Raw genomic sequence first — 23,547 nt, 5'->3', positions numbered from 1 at the left:
ATCAGGCAACAGGACTGCTGTGACTTCACAAGCACAGCCAGCAGCCAGCAGCCATGGCATCCAACCAGCCGATGAGCCACTGAGGCTCCTCTCACCTCACAAAAACAGCCAGCACCCAGAGGCCTGCCACTGGCTTATGAGGCAATGTGACTGCTGTGACCTCACAAGGACAGCCAGCAGCCATTGGCCTGCCACTGACCTATCAGGCACTGAGGCTGCTGTGACCTCACAAGCACAGCCAGCAGCCAAGGGCGTGCCACTGGCCTAGGAGGCACGGAGGCTGCTGTGACCTCACAAGCACAGCCAGCAGCCATTGGCCTGCCACTGGCCTATGAGGCACTGAGGCTGCTGTGACCGCACAAGCACAGCCAGCAGACAGGGGCCTGCTACTGGCCTATCAGGCACGGAGGCTGCTATGACCTCAGAAGGACAGCCAACAGCCATTGGCCTCCCACTGGCCTATGAGGCACTGAGGCTGCTATGACCTAACAAGCACAGCCAGCAGCCATTGGCCTTCCACTGGCCTATGAGGCACTGAGGCTGCTATGACCTAACAAGCACAGTCAGCAGCCAGGGGGCTCCCACTGCCCTATAAGGTACAGAGACAAATGTGACATCAAAAGGCAGCCAGCAGACAGGGGCCTGCCACGGGCCTATCAAGACATAGGACTGCTCTGACCTCACAAGCCGAGCCAGCAGCTATGGGCCTGCCACTGCCCTATAGGGTACTGGGGCTTCTCTGACCTCACAAGCACAGTCAGCAGCCAGGGCATCCCACTGGCCTATGCGGCACTGAGGCTGCTGTGACCTCACAAGTACAACCAGCTGCCATGGGCATCCCACTGGCCAATGAGGCACTAAGACAAAGTTGACCTCAAAATGCAGCCAGCAGCCATGGGCCTCCCACTGGCCTATCAGGCAACAGGACTCCTGTGACCTCACAAGCACAGCCAGCAGCCAGGGCATCGCACTGGCCTATGAGGCCCTGAGGCTGCTGTGACCTCACAAAAACAGCCAGCACCCAGAGGCCTGCCACTTGCCTATCGGTAACTCAGACTGCTGTGAACTCAAAAGGACGGCCAGCAGCCATTGGCCTGCCACTGACCTACCAGGCAATAGCACTGCTGTGACCTCACAAGCACAGCCAGCAGCCAGGGCCCTGCCACTGCCCTATGAGGTACAGAGACAAATGTGACCTGAAAACGCGGCCAGCAGCCAGGCCTCTGCCACTGCCATATAAGACACTGAGGCTGAGTTCACCTAACAAGTAAAGCCAGCAGCGAGGGGCCTGCCACTGCCCTATAGGGCACTGAGGCTGCTGTGACCTCACAAGCACAGCGAAGAGCCAGAGGCCTGCCACTGCACTACAAGGTACAGAGACAAACGTGACCTCAAAAGGCAGCCAGCAGACAGGGGCCTTCCACGGGCCTATCAGGCACTGAGGCTGCTGTGACCTCACAAGCACAGGCAGCAGGGGGCGCTTGCCAGTAACCAATGAGACACTAAGGTTGCTCTGACTTCAGGAGCCCAGAAAGCAGCCATCAGCCTGCAACTGGCCTAGGAAGCATGGAGGCTGCTGTGACCTCACAAGCACAGCCAAGCAGACAGGGGCCTGCCACTGGCCTATCAGGCACGGAGGCTGCTGTGACCTCACAAGCACAGACAGCAGCTCTGGGCCTGCCATGGCGCACCAAGCACGGAGAAAGAAGGGAACACCCAAGCAGACCAGCAGCCATGGGCGTGGCAGTGCATGCCCATGCATGCCATGCATGCAATGGCATGCAGGTCAAAGTGACATCATAAGACACAACCAGCAACCATGGGCCTGCCACTGCCCTTTTTGGCATGGAGACACAAGTATCCTCACAAGCCCAGCCAGGAGGCATGGCCCTGCCACTGGCCTATCAAGCACAGAGGCAGAAGCAGCCTCACAAGCAGAACAAGGACTGATGGGCCTGACTGGCCTACCAGGCCGTGAGGCAGAAGTGACATGACTATCTCATCCAGCAGTGGTGGACCTGACAATATCATTTCAGGCAGAGGGTAAAGTGATATCACAGAACGTTGAAGGACCATAACAGAAAAAAAGGCACTTGGAGGCATGAGCACTGGGAAAAAAGGGCACTAGGAGGCGATGCACTGCAAAAATATGCACATGCAGGACACTATACTGGAAAAAAAGGCACTTTGGGAGCCTGCATCGCAAAAATAGGCACTTGGAGGCCGCTAGGTCGGAAAAAAAGGCACTTAGATGCCCCTTCACTGCAAACAAAAGGCACTCAGACAGCAGTGCACCTCAAACAAAGGCACTCGGAGGCCCCTGCACCACAAAAACAGGCACCTGGAGAACAGTGAACCACAAGAAAAGGCACTCGGAGGCCTCTGCATCACAAAAAAAGGCACTTGGAGGCTAATACACTGCAAAAAAGGCACTCGGAGGACCATGCACGGCAAAAAAAGGCACTCGGTGGCCCCAACACCACAAAAAAGGCACTCGGGGGCTGCTACAATGCGAAAACAGGCACTCCGATGCCCCTACACCAGAAAGAAAGGCACTCAGAGGGCCCTGCAGCACAAAAAAAGGCACTCAGCTGCCCTTACACTGGAAAAACAGGCACTCGGAGGCCTCTACACCCCAGAAAAAGGCACTCAGTGGCCCCTACACTGCAAAAAAAGGCACTCGGGGGTGACTACAATGTGAAACAAGGCACTCGGAGGGCCCGGCACCACCAAAAGAAGCACTCAGAGGCTCCTGCACTGGAAAAAGAGGCATTGCAGGCCTGTACACCAGAAAAAAAGGCACTTGGAGGCCGCTACACCGCAGAGAAAGGCACTCGGCTGCCCCTGCGCTGGAAAAAAAGGCACTCGGAGGCCGCTACACTGCAAAAAAAAAAAAAGCACCCAGAGGCCTCGACACCACAAAAGAAAGGCACTCGGAGGACCACACCACAAAAAATGGCACTCGGCTGCCCCTACACCACAAAAAAAGGCACTCGGCTGCCCCTACACTGGAAGAAAAGGCACTCGGAGGCCCCTACAGCACAAAAAAAGGCACTTGGTGGCTGCTAAAATGCAAAAAAAAGGCACTCGGAGGCTGCTACAACGCGAAAAAAGGCACTCAGAGGGCCCTGCACCACAAAAAAAAGCACTCGGAGGCTCCTGCACTGGAAAAAGAGGCACTTGCAGGCCTGTACACCGGATATAAAGGCACTTGGAGGCCCCTGCACCACAAAAGAAGGCACTCGGAGGCCCCTACACTGCAAAAAAAGGCACTCGGAGGGCCCTTCACCACAAATAAAGGCACTCGGTGGCCCCCACATTGCAAAAAAGGCACTCAGTAGCCCCTGCACCGCAAAAAAAGGCATTCAGTAGCCCCTGCACTGCAAAAAAAGGCACTCTGAGGCCAGTGCACTGAAAAACAGGGCAGTTGGAGGCCAGTGCACCGCAAAAAAAAATGCACTCAGAGGCCCCTACAGCACAAAAGAAAGGCACTTGGAGCACCACACCACAAAAAAAGGCACTCGGAGGCCCCTACAGCACAAAAAAAGGCACTCGGAGGCCCCTACAGCACAAAAAAAGGCACTTGGGGGCTGCTACAATGCAAAAAAAGGCACTCGGAGGCCCCTGCACCAGAAAGAAAGGAACTCGGAGGGCCCTGCACCACAAAAGAAGGCACTCAGAGGCCCCTGCACCACAAGAAAAGGCACTCGGGGCCACTACACCGCAAAAAAAAGGTACATGGAGGACCACACCCCCCAATATAACAGCACTCGGGGGCCCCTGAACCACAAGAAAAGACATTCAGTGGCCTATACAGCAAAATAAAAGGCACTCGGGGGCTGCTACAATGTGAAACAAGGCACTTGGAGGGCCCTGCACCACCAAAAAAGGCACTCGGAGGCTCCTGCACTGGAAAAAGAGGCACTTGCAGGCCTGTACACTGGAAATAAAGGCACTTGGCGGCCCCTACACTGGAAAAAGAGGCACTTGCAGGCCTGTACACTGCAAATAAAGGCACTTGGAGGCTACTACACTGCAAATAAAGGCACTCGGAAGCACCCACATTGCAAAAAAAGGCACCCTGAGGCCCCTGCACCGCAAAAAAAGGCACTCGGTGGCCCCTGCACCGCAAAAAAAGGCACTCGGTGGCCCCTGCACCGCAAAAAAAGGCACTCGGTGGCCCCTGCACCGCAAAAAAAGGCACTTGGAGGCCTCTACAACACCTTCCACTGCCCTATCAGACACAGAGGCTCGTGTGACCTCACAAGGACAGGAAGCCGCCAGGGGCCTGCCAGTGGCCTGTCAGGCACTGGTACTTCTGTGAGCTCACAAGCAGAGTCAGCAGCCATGGGCATCCCACTGCCTGATGAGGCACTGAGACAAAGGTGACCTCAAAATGCAGCCAGCATGCAGAGGCCTGCCACTGGCCTATCGGGCAATAGGACTGCCGTGACCTCAAAAGGACAGCCAGCAGCCAATGGCCTCGCACTGGCCTATCAGGCAATAGGACTGCTGTGACCTCACGAGCACAGCCAGCAGGTATGGACCTCCCACTGGCTATCAGGCACTCAGACTGCTGTGACCTCACAAGCACAGCAAACAGCCAGGGGCCTGCCACTGCCCTGTAAGACACTGAGGCTGCTGTGACCTCACGAGCCCAGGCAGCAGCTATGGGCCTGCCACTGCCCTATAGGGCAGGGAGGCTGCTGTGACCTCACAAGCACAGCGAGGAGCCAGAGGCCTGCCATTGCCCTATAAGGTACAGAGACAAATGTGACCTCAAAAGGCAGCCAGCAGACAGGGGCCTGCCACGGGCCTATCAGGAAATAGGACTGCTCTGACCTCACAAGCACAGCCAGCAGCCATGGGCCTCCCACTGGCCTATCAGGCAACAGGACTGCTGTGACCTCACAAGCACTGCCAGCAGACAGGGCATCCCACTGGGCTATGCGGCACTGAGGCTGCTGTGACCTCACAAGTACAACCAGCAGCCATGGGCATCCCACTGGCCAATGAGGCACTAAGACAAAGGTGACCTCAAAATGCAGCCAGCAGCCATGGGCCTCCCACTGGCCTATCAGGCAACAGGACTCCTGTGACCTCACAAGCACAGCCAGCAGCCAGGGCATCGCACTGGCCTATGAGGCCCTGAGGCTGCTGTGACCACACAAAAACAGCCAGCACCCAGAGGCCTGCCACTTGCCTATCGGTAACTCAGACTGCTGTGAACTCAAAAGGACAGCCAGCAGCCATTGGCCTGCCACTGACCTACCAGGCAATAGCACTGCTGTGACCTCACAAGCACAGCCAGCAGCCAGGGCCCTGCCACTGCCCTATAAGACACTGAGGCTGATTTCACCTAACAACTAAAGCCAGCAGCTGTGGGTCTGCCACTGGCCTATGAGGCACGGATGCTGCTGTGACCTCACAAGCACAGCCAGCAGCGAGGGGCCTGCCACTGCCCTATAGGGCACTGAGGCTGCTGTGACCTCACTAGCACAGCGAAGAGCCAGAGGCCTGCCATTGCACTACAAGGTACAGAGACAAACGTGACCTCAAAAGGCAGCCAGCAGACAGGGGCCTTCCACGGGCCTATCAGGCAATAGGACTGCTGTGACCTGAAAAGCACAGCCAGCAACTACGGGCCTGCCACTGGCCTATGAGGCACGCAGGCTGCTGTGACCTCAGAAGCACAGTCAGCAGCCAGGGGCCTGCTTCTGGCCTATCAGGCTGTAGGAGTTTTGTGACCTAAGTACAGACAGCAGCTATGGGTCTGCCACTGGCCTACAGGAAAAGGAGGCTGCTGTGACCTCACAAGCACAGCCAGCTGCCAGGGGCCTGCCACTGGCCTATGAGGCACTGAGGCTGCTGTGACCTCAAAAGCACACCAAGCAGCCATTGGCATCCCTCTGGCCTACAGGAAAAGGAGGCTGCTGTGACCTCACAAGCACAGCGAGGAGCCAGAGGCCTGCCATTGCCCTAGAAGGTACAGAGACAAATGTGACCTCAAAAGGCAGCCAGCAGACAGAGGCCTTCCACGGGCCTATCAGGAAATAGGACTGCTGTGACCTTACAAGCACATCCAGAAGCTATGGGCCTCCCACTGGCCTATAGGGAACGGAGGCTGCTGTGTCCTCACAAGCACAGCCAGCAGCCAGGGGCCTGCCACTGGCCTATGAGGCACTGAGGCTGCTGTGACCTCACAAGCAGAGGCAGGAGGGGGCGCTTGCCACTCACTTATGACGCACTGAGGCTACTGTGACCTCACAAGCACAGGCAGCAGGGGGCGCTTGCCAGTATCCAATGAGACACTAAGGTTGCTCTGACTTCAGAAGCCCAGAAAGCAGCCATCAGCCTGCCACTGGCTTATGAGGCACGGAGGCTGCTGTGACCTCACAAGCACAGCCAGCAGCCATGAGCCTGCTACCGCCCTATGAGGCAGTGAGGCTGCTGTGACCTCACAAGCACAGCCAGCAGCCATTAGTCTGCCACTGGCCTAGGAGGCACGGAGGGTGCTATGACCTCACAAGCACAGCCAGCAGCCAGAAGCCTGCTACTGCCCTTTGAGGCACTGAGGGTGCTGTGACCTCACAAGCACAGCCAGCAGCCATGAGCCTGCCACTGGCCTAGGAGGCACCGTGGCTGCTGTTACTTCACAAGCACAGCCAGCAGCCATGAGCCTGCCACTGGCCTATGAGGCACTGAGGTTGCTGTGACCTCACAAATGCAGCCAGCAGCCAGGAGCCTGCCACTGCCCTGTGTGGCACTGAGGCTGCTGTGACCTGACAAGCACAGCCAGCCGCTACGGGCCTCCACTGGCCTATGAGGCACGGAGGCTACTGTGACCTCACAAGCACAGTCAGCAGCGAGGGGCCTGCCACTGGCCTATGAGGTACAGAGACAAATGTGACCTCAAAACGTGGCCAGCTGCCAGGGGCCTGCCACTGCCCTATAAGACACTGAGGCTGCTGTGACCTCACAAGCACAGCCAGCAACCAAGGGCGTGCCACTGGCCTAGGAGGCACGGATGCTGCTGTGACCTGACAAGCACAGCCAGCAGCCATTGGCCTGCCACTGGCCTATGAGGCACTGAGACTGCTGTGACCTGACAAGCACAGCCAGCAGCCAGGGGCCTGCCACTGGCCTGTGAAGCACTGAGGCTGCTATGAGCTCTCGAGCCCACGCAGCAGCTATGGGCCTGCCACTGCCCTATAGGGCACTGAGGCTGCTGTGACCTCACAAGCACAGCGAGGAGCCAGAGGCCTGCCATTGCCCTAGAAGGTACAGAGACAAATGTGACCTCAAAAGGCAGCCAGCAGACAGGGGCCTTCCACGGGCCTATCAGGAAATAGGACTGCTATGACCTAACAGGCACAGCCAGCAGCTATGGGCCTGCCACTGGCCTATGAGGCACTGAGGCTGCTGTGACCTGAGAAGCACAGTCAGCAGCCAGGGGCCTGCTGCTGGCCTATCAGGCTGTAGGAGTGTTATGACCTGACAAGCACAGCCAGCAGCTATGGGCATCCCACTGGCCTATCAGGCAACAGGACTGCTGTGACCTCACAAGCACAGCCAGCAGCTACGGGCCTGCCACTGGCCTATGAGGCACTGAGGCTTCTCTGACCTCACAGGCATTGCCAGTAGGCATGGGCATCCAACTGCCTATGAGGCCCCGAGACGAACGTGACCTCATAACGCAGCCAGCAGGCATGGAGCTGTCACTGGCCCATCAGGCACTGGTACTTCCGTGACATGACAAGCAAAGCCAGCAGCCATTGGCCTCCCACTGGCCAATGAGACACAGAGACAAAGGTGACCTCAAAACGCAGCCAGGAGCCATGGGCCTGCCACTGACCTATCAGGCAATAGGACTGCTGTGACCTCACAAGCACAGCCAGCAGCCAGTGGCCTGCCACTGCCCTATGAGGTACAGAGACAAATGTGACCTGAAAATGCGGCCAGCAGGCGGGGGCCTGCCACTGCCCTATAAGACACTGAGGCTGCTGTGACCTCACAAGCAAAGCCAGCAGCTGTGAGTCTGCCACTGGCCTATGAGGCACTGTGGCTGCTCTGACCTCACAAGCAAAGCCAGCAGCCATGGGCCTGCCACTGACCTATCAGGCAATAGGACTGCTGTGACCTCACAAGCACAGCCAGCAGCCAGTGGCCTGCCACTGCCCTATGAGGTACAGAGACAAACGTGACCTGAAAATGCGGCCAGCAGCCGGGGGCCTGCCACTGCCCTATAAGACACTGAGGCTGCTGTGACCTCACAAGCAAAGCCAGCAGCTGTGGGTCTGCCACTGGCCTATGAGGCACTGAGGCTGCTCTGACCTCACAAGCACAGCGAGGAGCCAGAGGCCTGCCATTGCCCTAGAAGGTACAGAGACAAATGTGACCTCAAAAGGCAGCCAGCAGACAGGGGCCTTCCACAGGCCTATCAGGAAATAGGACTGCTCTGACCTCACAAGCCGAGCCAGCAGCTATGGGCCTGCCACTGCCCTATAGGGCACTGAGGCTTCTCTGCCCTCACAAGCACAGCCAGCAGCCATGGGCCTGCCACTGGCCTATCAGGCAACAGGACTGCTGTGACCTCACAAGCACAGCCAGCAGCCAGGGCATCCCACTGGCCTATGCGGCACTGAGGCTGCTGTGACCTCACAAGTACAACCAGCAGCCATGGGCATCCCACTGGCCAATGAGGCACTAAGACAAAGGTGACCTCAAAATGCAGCCAGCAGCCATGGGCCTCCCACTGGCCTATCAGGCAACAGGACTCCTGTGACCTCACAAGCACAGCCAGCAGCCAGGGCATCGCACTGGCCTATGAGGCCCTGAGGCTGCTGTGACCACACAAAAACAGCCAGCACCCAGAGGCCTGCCACTTGCCTATCGGTAACTCAGACTGCTGTGAACTCAAAAGGACAGCCAGCAGCCATTGGCCTGCCACTGACCTACCAGGCAATAGCACTGCTGTGACCTCACAAGCACAGCCAGCAGCCAGGGCCCTGCCACTGCCCTATAAGACACTGAGGCTGATTTCACCTAACAACTAAAGCCAGCAGCTGTGGGTCTGCCACTGGCCTATGAGGCACGGATGCTGCTGTGACCTCACAAGCACAGCCAGCAGCGAGGGGCCTGCCACTGCCCTATAGGGCACTGAGGCTGCTGTGACCTCACTAGCACAGCGAAGAGCCAGAGGCCTGCCATTGCACTACAAGGTACAGAGACAAACGTGACCTCAAAAGGCAGCCAGCAGACAGGGGCCTTCCACGGGCCTATCAGGCAATAGGACTGCTGTGACCTGAAAAGCACAGCCAGCAACTACGGGCCTGCCACTGGCCTATGAGGCACGCAGGCTGCTGTGACCTCAGAAGCACAGTCAGCAGCCAGGGGCCTGCTTCTGGCCTATCAGGCTGTAGGAGTTTTGTGACCTAAGTACAGACAGCAGCTATGGGTCTGCCACTGGCCTACAGGAAAAGGAGGCTGCTGTGACCTCACAAGCACAGCCAGCTGCCAGGGGCCTGCCACTGGCCTATGAGGCACTGAGGCTGCTGTGACCTCAAAAGCACACCAAGCAGCCATTGGCATCCCTCTGGCCTACAGGAAAAGGAGGCTGCTGTGACCTCACAAGCACAGCGAGGAGCCAGAGGCCTGCCATTGCCCTAGAAGGTACAGAGACAAATGTGACCTCAAAAGGCAGCCAGCAGACAGAGGCCTTCCACGGGCCTATCAGGAAATAGGACTGCTGTGACCTTACAAGCACATCCAGAAGCTATGGGCCTCCCACTGGCCTATAGGGAACGGAGGCTGCTGTGTCCTCACAAGCACAGCCAGCAGCCAGGGGCCTGCCACTGGCCTATGAGGCACTGAGGCTGCTGTGACCTCACAAGCAGAGGCAGGAGGGGGCGCTTGCCACTCACTTATGACGCACTGAGGCTACTGTGACCTCACAAGCACAGGCAGCAGGGGGCGCTTGCCAGTATCCAATGAGACACTAAGGTTGCTCTGACTTCAGAAGCCCAGAAAGCAGCCATCAGCCTGCCACTGGCTTATGAGGCACGGAGGCTGCTGTGACCTCACAAGCACAGCCAGCAGCCATGAGCCTGCTACCGCCCTATGAGGCAGTGAGGCTGCTGTGACCTCACAAGCACAGCCAGCAGCCATTAGTCTGCCACTGGCCTAGGAGGCACGGAGGGTGCTATGACCTCACAAGCACAGCCAGCAGCCAGAAGCCTGCTACTGCCCTTTGAGGCACTGAGGGTGCTGTGACCTCACAAGCACAGCCAGCAGCCATGAGCCTGCCACTGGCCTAGGAGGCACCGTGGCTGCTGTTACTTCACAAGCACAGCCAGCAGCCATGAGCCTGCCACTGGCCTATGAGGCACTGAGGTTGCTGTGACCTCACAAATGCAGCCAGCAGCCAGGAGCCTGCCACTGCCCTGTGTGGCACTGAGGCTGCTGTGACCTGACAAGCACAGCCAGCCGCTACGGGCCTCCACTGGCCTATGAGGCACGGAGGCTACTGTGACCTCACAAGCACAGTCAGCAGCGAGGGGCCTGCCACTGGCCTATGAGGTACAGAGACAAATGTGACCTCAAAACGTGGCCAGCTGCCAGGGGCCTGCCACTGCCCTATAAGACACTGAGGCTGCTGTGACCTCACAAGCACAGCCAGCAACCAAGGGCGTGCCACTGGCCTAGGAGGCACGGATGCTGCTGTGACCTGACAAGCACAGCCAGCAGCCATTGGCCTGCCACTGGCCTATGAGGCACTGAGGCTGCTGTGACCTGACAAGCACAGCCAGCAGCCAGGGGCCTGCCACTGGCCTGTGAAGCACTGAGGCTGCTATGAGCTCTCGAGCCCACGCAGCAGCTATGGGCCTGCCACTGCCCTATAGGGCACTGAGGCTGCTGTGACCTCACAAGCACAGCGAGGAGCCAGAGGCCTGCCATTGCCCTAGAAGGTACAGAGACAAATGTGACCTCAAAAGGCAGCCAGCAGACAGGGGCCTTCCACGGGCCTATCAGGAAATAGGACTGCTATGACCTAACAGGCACAGCCAGCAGCTATGGGCCTGCCACTGGCCTATGAGGCACTGAGGCTGCTGTGACCTGAGAAGCACAGTCAGCAGCCAGGGGCCTGCTGCTGGCCTATCAGGCTGTAGGAGTGTTATGACCTGACAAGCACAGCCAGCAGCTATGGGCATCCCACTGGCCTATCAGGCAACAGGACTGCTGTGACCTCACAAGCACAGCCAGCAGCTACGGGCCTGCCACTGGCCTATGAGGCACTGAGGCTTCTCTGACCTCACAGGCATTGCCAGTAGGCATGGGCATCCAACTGCCTATGAGGCCCCGAGACGAACGTGACCTCATAACGCAGCCAGCAGGCATGGAGCTGTCACTGGCCCATCAGGCACTGGTACTTCCGTGACATGACAAGCAAAGCCAGCAGCCATTGGCCTCCCACTGGCCAATGAGACACAGAGACAAAGGTGACCTCAAAACGCAGCCAGGAGCCATGGGCCTGCCACTGACCTATCAGGCAATAGGACTGCTGTGACCTCACAAGCACAGCCAGCAGCCAGTGGCCTGCCACTGCCCTATGAGGTACAGAGACAAATGTGACCTGAAAATGCGGCCAGCAGGCGGGGGCCTGCCACTGCCCTATAAGACACTGAGGCTGCTGTGACCTCACAAGCAAAGCCAGCAGCTGTGAGTCTGCCACTGGCCTATGAGGCACTGTGGCTGCTCTGACCTCACAAGCAAAGCCAGCAGCCATGGGCCTGCCACTGACCTATCAGGCAATAGGACTGCTGTGACCTCACAAGCACAGCCAGCAGCCAGTGGCCTGCCACTGCCCTATGAGGTACAGAGACAAACGTGACCTGAAAATGCGGCCAGCAGCCGGGGGCCTGCCACTGCCCTATAAGACACTGAGGCTGCTGTGACCTCACAAGCAAAGCCAGCAGCTGTGGGTCTGCCACTGGCCTATGAGGCACTGAGGCTGCTCTGACCTCACAAGCACAGCGAGGAGCCAGAGGCCTGCCATTGCCCTAGAAGGTACAGAGACAAATGTGACCTCAAAAGGCAGCCAGCAGACAGGGGCCTTCCACAGGCCTATCAGGAAATAGGACTGCTCTGACCTCACAAGCCGAGCCAGCAGCTATGGGCCTGCCACTGCCCTATAGGGCACTGAGGCTTCTCTGCCCTCACAAGCACAGCCAGCAGCCATGGGCCTGCCACTGGCCTATCAGGCAACAGGACTGCTGTGACCTCACAAGCACAGCCAGCAGCCAGGGCATCCCACTGGCCTATGCGGCACTGAGGCTGCTGTGACCTCACAAGTACAACCAGCAGCCATGGGCATCCCACTGGCCAATGAGGCACTAAGACAAAGGTGACCTCAAAATGCAGCCAGCAGCCATGGGCCTCCCACTGGCCTATCAGGCAACAGGACTCCTGTGACCTCACAAGCACAGCCAGCAGCCAGGGCATCACACAGGCCTATGAGGCACTGAGGCTGCTGTGACCTCACAAAAACAGCCAGCACCCAGAGGCCTGCCACTTGCCTATCGGTAACTCAGACTGCTGTGAACTCAAAAGGACAGCCAGCAGCCATTGGCCTGCCACTGACCTACCAGGCAATAGCACTGCTGTGACCTCACAAGCACAGCCAGCAGCCAGGGCCCTGCCACTGCCCTATAAGACACTGAGGCTGATTTCACCTAACAATTAAAGCCAGCAGACAGGGGCCTGCCACTGACCTACCAGGCAATAGCACTGCTGTGACCTCACAAGCACAGCCAGCAGCCAGGGCCCTGCCACTGCCCTATAAGACACTGAGGCTGATTTCACCTAACAACTAAAGCCAGCAGCTGTGGGTCTGCCACTGGCCTATGAGGCACGGATGCTGCTGTGACCTCACAAGCACAGCCAGCAGCGAGGGGCCTGCCACGGCCCTATAGGGCACTGAGGCTGCTGTGACCTCACTAGCACAGCGAGGAGCCAGGGGCCTGCCATTGCACTACAAGGTACAGAGACAAACGTGACCTCAAAAGGCAGCCAGCAGACAGGGGCCTTCCACGGGCCTATCAGGCAATAGGACTGCTGTGACCTGAAAAGCACAGCCAGCAGCTACGGGCCTGCCACTGGCCTATGAGGCACGCAGGCTGCTGTGACCTCAGAAGCACAGTCAGCAGCCAGGGGCCTGCTTCTGGCCTATCAGGCTGTAGGAGTTTTGTGACCTAAGTACAGACAGCAGCTATGGGTCTGCCACTGGCCTACAGGAAAAGGAGGCTGCTGTGACCTCACAAGCACAGCCAGCTGCCAGGGGCCTGCCACTGGCCTATGAGGCACTGAGGCTGCTGTGACCTCAAAAGCACACCAAGCAGCCATTGGCATCCCTCTGGCCTACAGGAAAAGGAGGCTGCTGTGACCACACAAGCACAGCGAGGAGCCAGAGGCCTGCCTTTGCCCTATAAGGTTCAGAGACAAATGTGACCTCAAAAGGCAGCCAGCAGACAGAGGCCTTCCACGGGCCTATCAGGAAATAGGACTGCTGTGACCTTACAAGCACATCCAGAAGCTATGGGCCTCCCACTGGCCTATAGGGAACGGAGGCTGCTGTGTCCTCACAAGCACAGCCAGCAGCCAGGGGCCTGCCACTGGCCTATGAGGCACTGAGGCTGCTGTGACCTCACAAGCAGAGGCAGGAGGGGGCGCTTGCCACTCACTTATGACGCACTGAGGCTACTGTGACCTCACAAGCACAGGCAGCAGGGGGCGCTTGCCAGTATCCAATGAGACACTAAGGTTGCTCTGACTTCAGAAGCCCAGAAAGCAGCCATCAGCCTGCCACTGGCTTATGAGGCACGGAGGCTGCTGTGACCTCACAAGCACAGCCAGCAGCCATGAGCCTGCTACCGCCCTATGAGGCAGTGAGGCTGCTGTGACCTCACAAGCACAGCCAGCAGCCATGAGCCTGCCACTGGCCTAGGAGGCACCGTGGCTGCTGTTACTTCACAAGCACAGCCAGCAGCCATGAGCCTGCCACTGGCCTATGAGGCACTGAGGTTGCTGTGACCTCACAAATGCAGCCAGCAGCCAGGAACCTGCCACTGCCCTATGAGGTACAGAGACAAATGTGACCTCAAAACGCGGCCAGCTGCCAGGGGCCTGCCACTGCCCTATAAGACACTGAGGCTGCTGTGACCTCACAAGCACAGCCAGCAGCTGTGGGTCTGCCACTGGCCTATGAGGCACTGAGGCTGCTGTGACCTGACAAGCACAGAGAGCAGCCATCGGCCTCCAACTTCCCGATCAGGTGCTGATGCTGCTGTCAACTCAGAAGCACAGTAAACAGTCAGGGGCCTGCCACTGCCCTAAAGGGCATGGAGGCTGCTGTGATCTCACAAGCCCACCCAGCAGCTATGGGCCTGCCACTGCCCTATAGGACACTGAGGCTTCTCTGACCTCACAAGCCCACCCAGCAGTCATTGGCCTCGAACTGGCATATCAGGCAACAGGACTGCTGTGACCTCACAAGCACGGCCAGCAGGCATGGGCATTCAACTGCCCTATGAGGCCCCGAGACAAACATGACCTCATAATGTAGCCAGCAGGCATGGAGCTGTCACTGGACTATCAGGCAACAGGACTGCTGTGACTTCACAAGCACAGCCAGCAGCCAGCAGCCATGGCATCCAACCAGCCGATGAGCCACTGAGGCTCCTCTCACCTCACAAAAACAGCCAGCACCCAGAAGCCTGCCACTGGCTTATGAGGCAATGTGACTGCTGTGACCTCACAAGGACAGCCAGCAGCCATTGGCCTGCCACTGACCTATCAGGCACTGAGGCTGCTGTGACCTCACAAGCACAGCCAGCAGCCAAGGGCGTGCCACTGGCCTAGGAGGCACGGAGGCTGCTGTGACCTCACAAGCACAGCCAGCAGCCATTGGCCTGCCACTGGCCTATGAGGCACTGAGGCTGCTGTGACCGCACAAGCACAGCCAGCAGACAGGGGCCTGCTACTGGCCTATCAGGCACGGAGGCTGCTATGACCTCAGAAGGACAGCCAACAGCCATTGGCCTCCCACTGGCCTATGAGGCACTGAGGCTGCTATGACCTAACAAGCACAGCCAGCAGCCATTGGCCTTCCACTGGCCTATGAGGCACTGAGGCTGCTATGACCTAACAAGCACAGCCAGCAGCCATTGGCCTGCCACTGGCCTATGAGGCACTGAGGCTGCTGTGACCTCAGAAGCACAGTCAGCAGCCAGGGGCCTGCTGCTGGCCTATCAGGCTGTAGGAGTGTTATGACCTGACAAGCACAGCCAGCAGCTATGGGCATCCCACTGGCCTATCAGGCAACAGGACTGCTGTGACCTCACAAGCACAGCCAGCAGCCAGGGGCCTGCCACTGGCCTATGAGGCACTGAGGCTGCTGTGACCTCAAAAGCACACCAAGCAGCCATTGGCATCCCTCTGGCCTACAGGAAAAGGAGGCTGCTGTGACCTCACAAGCACAGCGAGGAGCCAGAGGCCTGCCATTGCCCTAGAAGGTACAGAGACAAATGTGACCTCAAAAGGCAGCCAGCAGACAGGGGCCTTCCACAGGCCTATCAGGAAATAGGACTGCTGTGACCTCACAAGCATAGCCAGCTGCTATGGGTCTGCCACTGGCCTACAGGAAAAGGAGGCTGCTGTGTCCTCACAAGCACAGTCAGCAGCCAGTGGGCTCCCACTGCCCTATAAGGTACAGAGACAAATGTGACGTCAAAAGGCAGCCAGCAGACAGGGGCCTGCCACGGGCCTATCAGGACATAGGACTGCTCTGACCTCACAAGCATAGCCAGCAGCTATGGGCCTGCCACTGCCCTATAGGGTACTGAGGCTTCTCTGACCTCACAAGCACAGTCAGCAGCCAGGGGGCTCCCACTGCCCTATAAGGTACAGAGACAAATGTGACATCAAAAGGCAGCCAGCAGACAGGGGCCTGCCACGGGCCTATCAAGACATAGGACTGCTCTGACCTCACAAGCCGAGCCAGCAGCTATGGGCCTGCCACTGCCCTATAGGGTACTGGGGCTTCTCTGACCTCACAAGCACAGTCAGCAGCCAGGGCATCCCACTGGCCTATGCGGCACTGAGGCTGCTGTGACCTCACAAGTACAACCAGCTGCCATGGGCATCCCACTGGCCAATGAGGCACTAAGACAAAGTTGACCTCAAAATGCAGCCAGCAGCCATGGGCCTCCCACTGGCCTATCAGGCAACAGGACTCCTGTGACCTCACAAGCACAGCCAGCAGCCAGGGCATCGCACTGGCCTATGAGGCCCTGAGGCTGCTGTGACCTCACAAAAACAGCCAGCACCCAGAGGCCTGCCACTTGCCTATCGGTAACTCAGACTGCTGTGAACTCAAAAGGACGGCCAGCAGCCATTGGCCTGCCACTGACCTACCAGGCAATAGCACTGCTGTGACCTCACAAGCACAGCCAGCAGCCAGGGCCCTGCCACTGCCCTATGAGGTACAGAGACAAATGTGACCTGAAAACGCGGCCAGCAGCCAGGCCTCTGCCACTGCCATATAAGACACTGAGGCTGAGTTCACCTAACAAGTAAAGCCAGCAGCGAGGGGCCTGCCACTGCCCTATAGGGCACTGAGGCTGCTGTGACCTCACAAGCACAGCGAAGAGCCAGAGGCCTGCCACTGCACTACAAGGTACAGAGACAAACGTGACCTCAAAAGGCAGCCAGCAGACAGGGGCCTTCCACGGGCCTATCAGGCACTGAGGCTGCTGTGACCTCACAAGCACAGGCAGCAGGGGGCGCTTGCCAGTAACCAATGAGACACTAAGGTTGCTCTGACTTCAGGAGCCCAGAAAGCAGCCATCAGCCTGCAACTGGCCTAGGAAGCATGGAGGCTGCTGTGACCTCACAAGCACAGCCAAGCAGACAGGGGCCTGCCACTGGCCTATCAGGCACGGAGGCTGCTGTGACCTCACAAGCACAGACAGCAGCTCTGGGCCTGCCATGGCGCACCAAGCACGGAGAAAGAAGGGAACACCCAAGCAGACCAGCAGCCATGGGCGTGGCAGTGCATGCCCATGCATGCCATGCATGCAATGGCATGCAGGTCAAAGTGACATCATAAGACACAACCAGCAACCATGGGCCTGCCACTGCCCTTTTTGGCATGGAGACACAAGTATCCTCACAAGCCCAGCCAGGAGGCATGGCCCTGCCACTGGCCTATCAAGCACAGAGGCAGAAGCAGCCTCACAAGCAGAACAAGGACTGATGGGCCTGACTGGCCTACCAGGCCGTGAGGCAGAAGTGACATGACTATCTCATCCAGCAGTGGTGGACCTGACAATATCATTTCAGGCAGAGGGTAAAGTGATATCACAGAACGTTGAAGGACCATAACAGAAAAAAAGGCACTTGGAGGCATGAGCACTGGGAAAAAAGGGCACTAGGAGGCGATGCACTGCAAAAATATGCACATGCAGGACACTATACTGGAAAAAAAGGCACTTTGGGAGCCTGCATCGCAAAAATAGGCACTTGGAGGCCGCTAGGTCGGAAAAAAAGGCACTTAGATGCCCCTTCACTGCAAACAAAAGGCACTCAGACAGCAGTGCACCTCAAACAAAGGCACTCGGAGGCCCCTGCACCACAAAAACAGGCACCTGGAGAACAGTGAACCACAAGAAAAGGCACTCGGAGGCCTCTGCATCACAAAAAAAGGCACTTGGAGGCTAATACACTGCAAAAAAGGCACTCGGAGGACCATGCACGGCAAAAAAAGGCACTCGGTGGCCCCAACACCACAAAAAAGGCACTCGGGGGCTGCTACAATGCGAAAACAGGCACTCCGATGCCCCTACACCAGAAAGAAAGGCACTCAGAGGGCCCTGCAGCACAAAAAAAGGCACTCAGCTGCCCTTACACTGGAAAAACAGGCACTCGGAGGCCTCTACACCCCAGAAAAAGGCACTCAGTGGCCCCTACACTGCAAAAAAAGGCACTCGGGGGTGACTACAATGTGAAACAAGGCACTCGGAGGGCCCGGCACCACCAAAAGAAGCACTCAGAGGCTCCTGCACTGGAAAAAGAGGCATTGCAGGCCTGTACACCAGAAAAAAAGGCACTTGGAGGCCGCTACACCGCAGAGAAAGGCACTCGGCTGCCCCTGCGCTGGAAAAAAAGGCACTCGGAGGCCGCTACACTGCAAAAAAAAAAAAAGCACCCAGAGGCCTCGACACCACAAAAGAAAGGCACTCGGAGGACCACACCACAAAAAAAGGCACTCGGCTGCCCCTACACCACAAAAAAAGGCACTCGGCTGCCCCTACACTGGAAAAAAAGGCACTCGGAGGCCCCTACAGCACAAAAAAAGGCACTTGGTGGCTGCTAAAATGCAAAAAAAAGGCACTCGGAGGCTGCTACAACGCGAAAAAAGGCACTCAGAGGGCCCTGCACCACAAAAAAAAGCACTCGGAGGCTCCTGCACTGGAAAAAGAGGCACTTGCAGGCCTGTACACCGGATATAAAGGCACTTGGAGGCCCCTGCACCACAAAAGAAGGCACTCGGAGGCCCCTACACTGCAAAAAAAGGCACTCGGAGGGCCCTTCACCACAAATAAAGGCACTCGGTGGCCCCCACATTGCAAAAAAGGCACTCAGTAGCCCCTGCACCGCAAAAAAAGGCATTCAGTAGCCCCTGCACTGCAAAAAAAGGCACTCTGAGGCCAGTGCACTGAAAAACAGGGCAGTTGGAGGCCAGTGCACCGCAAAAAAAAATGCACTCAGAGGCCCCTACAGCACAAAAGAAAGGCACTTGGAGCACCACACCACAAAAAAAGGCACTCGGCTGCCCCTACACTGGAAAAAAAGGCACTCGGAGGCCCCTACAGCACAAAAAAAGGCACTTGGGGGCTGCTACAATGCAAAAAAAGGCACTCGGAGGCCCCTGCACCAGAAAGAAAGGAACTCGGAGGGCCCTGCACCACAAAAGAAGGCACTCAGAGGCCCCTGCACCACAAGAAAAGGCACTCGGGGCCACTACACCGCAAAAAAAAGGTACATGGAGGACCACACCCCCCAAAATAACAGCACTCGGGGGCCCCTGAACCACAAGAAAAGGCATTCAGTGGCCTATACAGCAAAATAAAAGGCACTCGGGGGCTGCTACAATGTGAAACAAGGCACTTGGAGGGCCCTGCACCACCAAAAAAGGCACTCGGAGGCTCCTGCACTGGAAAAAGAGGCACTTGCAGGCCTGTACACTGGAAATAAAGGCACTTGGCGGCCCCTACACTGGAAAAAGAGGCACTTGCAGGCCTGTACACTGCAAATAAAGGCACTTGGAGGCTACTACACTGCAAATAAAGGCACTCGGAAGCACCCACATTGCAAAAAAAGGCACCCTGAGGCCCCTGCACCGCAAAAAAAGGCACTCGGTGGCCCCTGCACCGCAAAAAAAGGCACTCGGTGGCCCCTGCACCGCAAAAAAAGGCACTTGGAGGCCTCTACAACACCTTCCACTGCCCTATCAGACACAGAGGCTCATGTGACCTGACAAGGACAGGAAGCCGCCAGGGGCCTGCCAGTGGCCTGTCAGGCACTGGTACTTCTGTGAGCTCACAAGCAGAGTCAGCAGCCATGGGCATCCCACTGCCTGATGAGGCACTGAGACAAAGGTGACCTCAAAATGCAGCCAGCATGCAGAGGCCTGCCACTGGCCTATCAGGCAATAGGACTGCCGTGACCTCAAAAGGACAGCCAGCAGCCAATGGCCTCGCACTGGCCTATCAGGCAATAGGACTGCTGTGACGTCAGAAGCACAGCCAGCAGGTATGGACCTCCCACTGGCTATCAGGCACTCAGACTGCTGTGACCTCACAAGCACAGCAAACAGCCAGGGGCCTGCCACTGCCCTATAGGGCACAGAGGCTGCTGTGACCTGACAAGCACAGCCAGCAGCCAGGGGCCTGCCACTGGCCTATAGGGAACGGAGGCTGATGTTACCTCACAAACACAGCCAGCAGCCATTGGCCTTCCACTGCCCAATGAGGCGCTGACACTGCTCTGACCTCACAAGCACAGCACACTGTCACGGGCCTGCCACTGCCATAAAGGGCACTGAGGCTTCTCTGACCTGACAAGCACAGCCAGCAGCCAGGGGCCTGACACTGCCCTCAAGGGCAGGGAGGCTTCTGTAACCTCACAAGCACAGCCAGCAGCCAGGGGCCTGCCACTGCCCTGTAAGACACTGAGGCTGCTGTGACCTCACGAGCCCAGGCAGCAGCTATGGGCCTGCCACTGCCCTATAGGGCAGGGAGGCTGCTGTGACCTCACAAGCACAGCGAGGAGCCAGAGGCCTGCCATTGCCCTATAAGGTACAGAGACAAATGTGACCTCAAAAGGCAGCCAGCAGACAGGGGCCTGCCACGGGCCTATCAGGAAATAGGACTGCTCTGACCTCACAAGCACAGCCAGCAGCCATGGGCCTCCCACTGGCCTATCAGGCAACAGGACTGCTGTGACCTCACAAGCACTGCCAGCAGACAGGGCATCCCACTGGGCTATGCGGCACTGAGGCTGCTGTGACCTCACAAGTACAACCAGCAGCCATGGGCATCCCACTGGCCAATGAGGCACTAAGACAAAGGTGACCTCAAAATGCAGCCAGCAGCCATGGGCCTCCCACTGGCCTATCAGGCAACAGGACTCCTGTGACCTCACAAGCACAGCCAGCAGCCAGGGCATCGCACTGGCCTATGAGGCCCTGAGGCTGCTGTGACCACACAAAAACAGCCAGCACCCAGAGGCCTGCCACTTGCCTATCGGTAACTCAGACTGCTGTGAACTCAAAAGGACAGCCAGCAGCCATTGGCCTGCCACTGACCTACCAGGCAATAGCACTGCTGTGACCTCACAAGCACAGCCAGCAGCCAGGGCCCTGCCACTGCCCTATAAGACACTGAGGCTGATTTCACCTAACAACTAAAGCCAGCAGCTGTGGGTCTGCCACTGGCCTATGAGGCACGGATGCTGCTGTGACCTCACAAGCACAGCCAGCAGTGAGGGGCCTGCCACTGCCCTATAGGGCACTGAGGCTGCTGTGACCTCACTAGCACAGCGAAGAGCCAGAGGCCTGCCATTGCACTACAAGGTACAGAGACAAACGTGACCTCAAAAGGCAGCCAGCAGACAGGGGCCTTCCACGGGCCTATCAGGCAATAGGACTGCTGTGACCTGAAAAGCACAGCCAGCAACTACGGGCCTGCCACTGGCCTATGAGGCACGCAGGCTGCTGTGACCTCAGAAGCACAGTCAGCAGCCAGGGGCCTGCTTCTGGCCTATCAGGCTGTAGGAGTTTTGTGACCTAAGTACAGACAGCAGCTATGGGTCTGCCACTGGCCTACAGGAAAAGGAGGCTGCTGTGACCTCACAAGCACAGCCAGCTGCCAGGGGCCTGCCACTGGCCTATGAGGCACTGAGGCTGCTGTGACCTCAAAAGCACACCAAGCAGCCATTGGCATCCCTCTGGCCTACAGGAAAAGGAGGCTGCTGTGACCTCACAAGCACAGCGAGGAGCCAGAGGCCTGCCATTGCCCTAGAAGGTACAGAGACAAATGTGACCTCAAAAGGCAGCCAGCAGACAGAGGCCTTCCACGGGCCTATCAGGAAATAGGACTGCTGTGACCTTACAAGCACATCCAGAAGCTATGGGCCTCCCACTGGCCTATAGGGAACGGAGGCTGCTGTGTCCTCACAAGCACAGCCAGCAGCCAGGGGCCTGCCACTGGCCTATGAGGCACTGAGGCTGCTGTGACCTCACAAGCAGAGGCAGGAGGGGGCGCTTGCCACTCACTTATGACGCACTGAGGCTACTGTGACCTCACAAGCACAGGCAGCAGGGGGCGCTTGCCAGTATCCAATGAGACACTAAGGTTGCTCTGACTTCAGAAGCCCAGAAAGCAGCCATCAGCCTGCCACTGGCTTATGAGGCACGGAGGCTGCTGTGACCTCACAAGCACAGCCAGCAGCCATGAGCCTGCTACCGCCCTATGAGGCAGTGAGGCTGCTGTGACCTCACAAGCACAGCCAGCAGCCATTAGTCTGCCACTGGCCTAGGAGGCACGGAGGGTGCTATGACCTCACAAGCACAGCCAGCAGCCAGAAGCCTGCTACTGCCCTTTGAGGCACTGAGGGTGCTGTGACCTCACAAGCACAGCCAGCAGCCATGAGCCTGCCACTGGCCTAGGAGGCACCGTGGCTGCTGTTACTTCACAAGCACAGCCAGCAGCCATGAGCCTGCCACTGGCCTATGAGGCACTGAGGTTGCTGTGACCTCACAAATGCAGCCAGCAGCCAGGAGCCTGCCACTGCCCTGTGTGGCACTGAGGCTGCTGTGACCTGACAAGCACAGCCAGCCGCTACGGGCCTCCACTGGCCTATGAGGCACGGAGGCTACTGTGACCTCACAAGCACAGTCAGCAGCGAGGGGCCTGCCACTGGCCTATGAGGTACAGAGACAAATGTGACCTCAAAACGTGGCCAGCTGCCAGGGGCCTGCCACTGCCCTATAAGACACTGAGGCTGCTGTGACCTCACAAGCACAGCCAGCAACCAAGGGCGTGCCACTGGCCTAGGAGGCACGGATGCTGCTGTGACCTGACAAGCACAGCCAGCAGCCATTGGCCTGCCACTGGCCTATGAGGCACTGAGACTGCTGTGACCTGACAAGCACAGCCAGCAGCCAGGGGCCTGCCACTGGCCTGTGAAGCACTGAGGCTGCTATGAGCTCTCGAGCCCACGCAGCAGCTATGGGCCTGCCACTGCCCTATAGGGCACTGAGGCTGCTGTGACCTCACAAGCACAGCGAGGAGCCAGAGGCCTGCCATTGCCCTAGAAGGTACAGAGACAAATGTGACCTCAAAAGGCAGCCAGCAGACAGGGGCCTTCCACGGGCCTATCAGGAAATAGGACTGCTATGACCTAACAAGCACAGCCAGCAGCTATGGGCCTGCCACTGGCCTATGAGGCACTGAGGCTGCTGTGACCTGAGAAGCACAGTCAGCAGCCAGGGGCCTGCTGCTGGCCTATCAGGCTGTAGGAGTGTTATGACCTGACAAGCACAGCCAGCAGCTATGGGCATCCCACTGGCCTATCAGGCAACAGGACTGCTGTGACCTCACAAGCACAGCCAGCAGCTACGGGCCTGCCACTGGCCTATGAGGCACTGAGGCTTCTCTGACCTCACAGGCATTGCCAGTAGGCATGGGCATCCAACTGCCTATGAGGCCCCGAGACGAACGTGACCTCATAACGCAGCCAGCAGGCATGGAGCTGTCACTGGCCCATCAGGCACTGGTACTTCCGTGACATGACAAGCAAAGCCAGCAGCCATTGGCCTCCCACTGGCCAATGAGACACAGAGACAAAGGTGACCTCAAAACGCAGCCAGGAGCCATGGGCCTGCCACTGACCTATCAGGCAATAGGACTGCTGTGACCTCACAAGCAC

The sequence above is a fragment of the Dromaius novaehollandiae genome, chromosome 18, assembly GCF_036370855.1.
Source record: "Dromaius novaehollandiae isolate bDroNov1 chromosome 18, bDroNov1.hap1, whole genome shotgun sequence".
Taxonomy (NCBI): Eukaryota; Metazoa; Chordata; class Aves; order Casuariiformes; family Dromaiidae; genus Dromaius; species Dromaius novaehollandiae.
The sequence above is the reverse complement of the archived record's forward strand: the minus strand, read 5'-3'. Positions refer to the sequence as shown.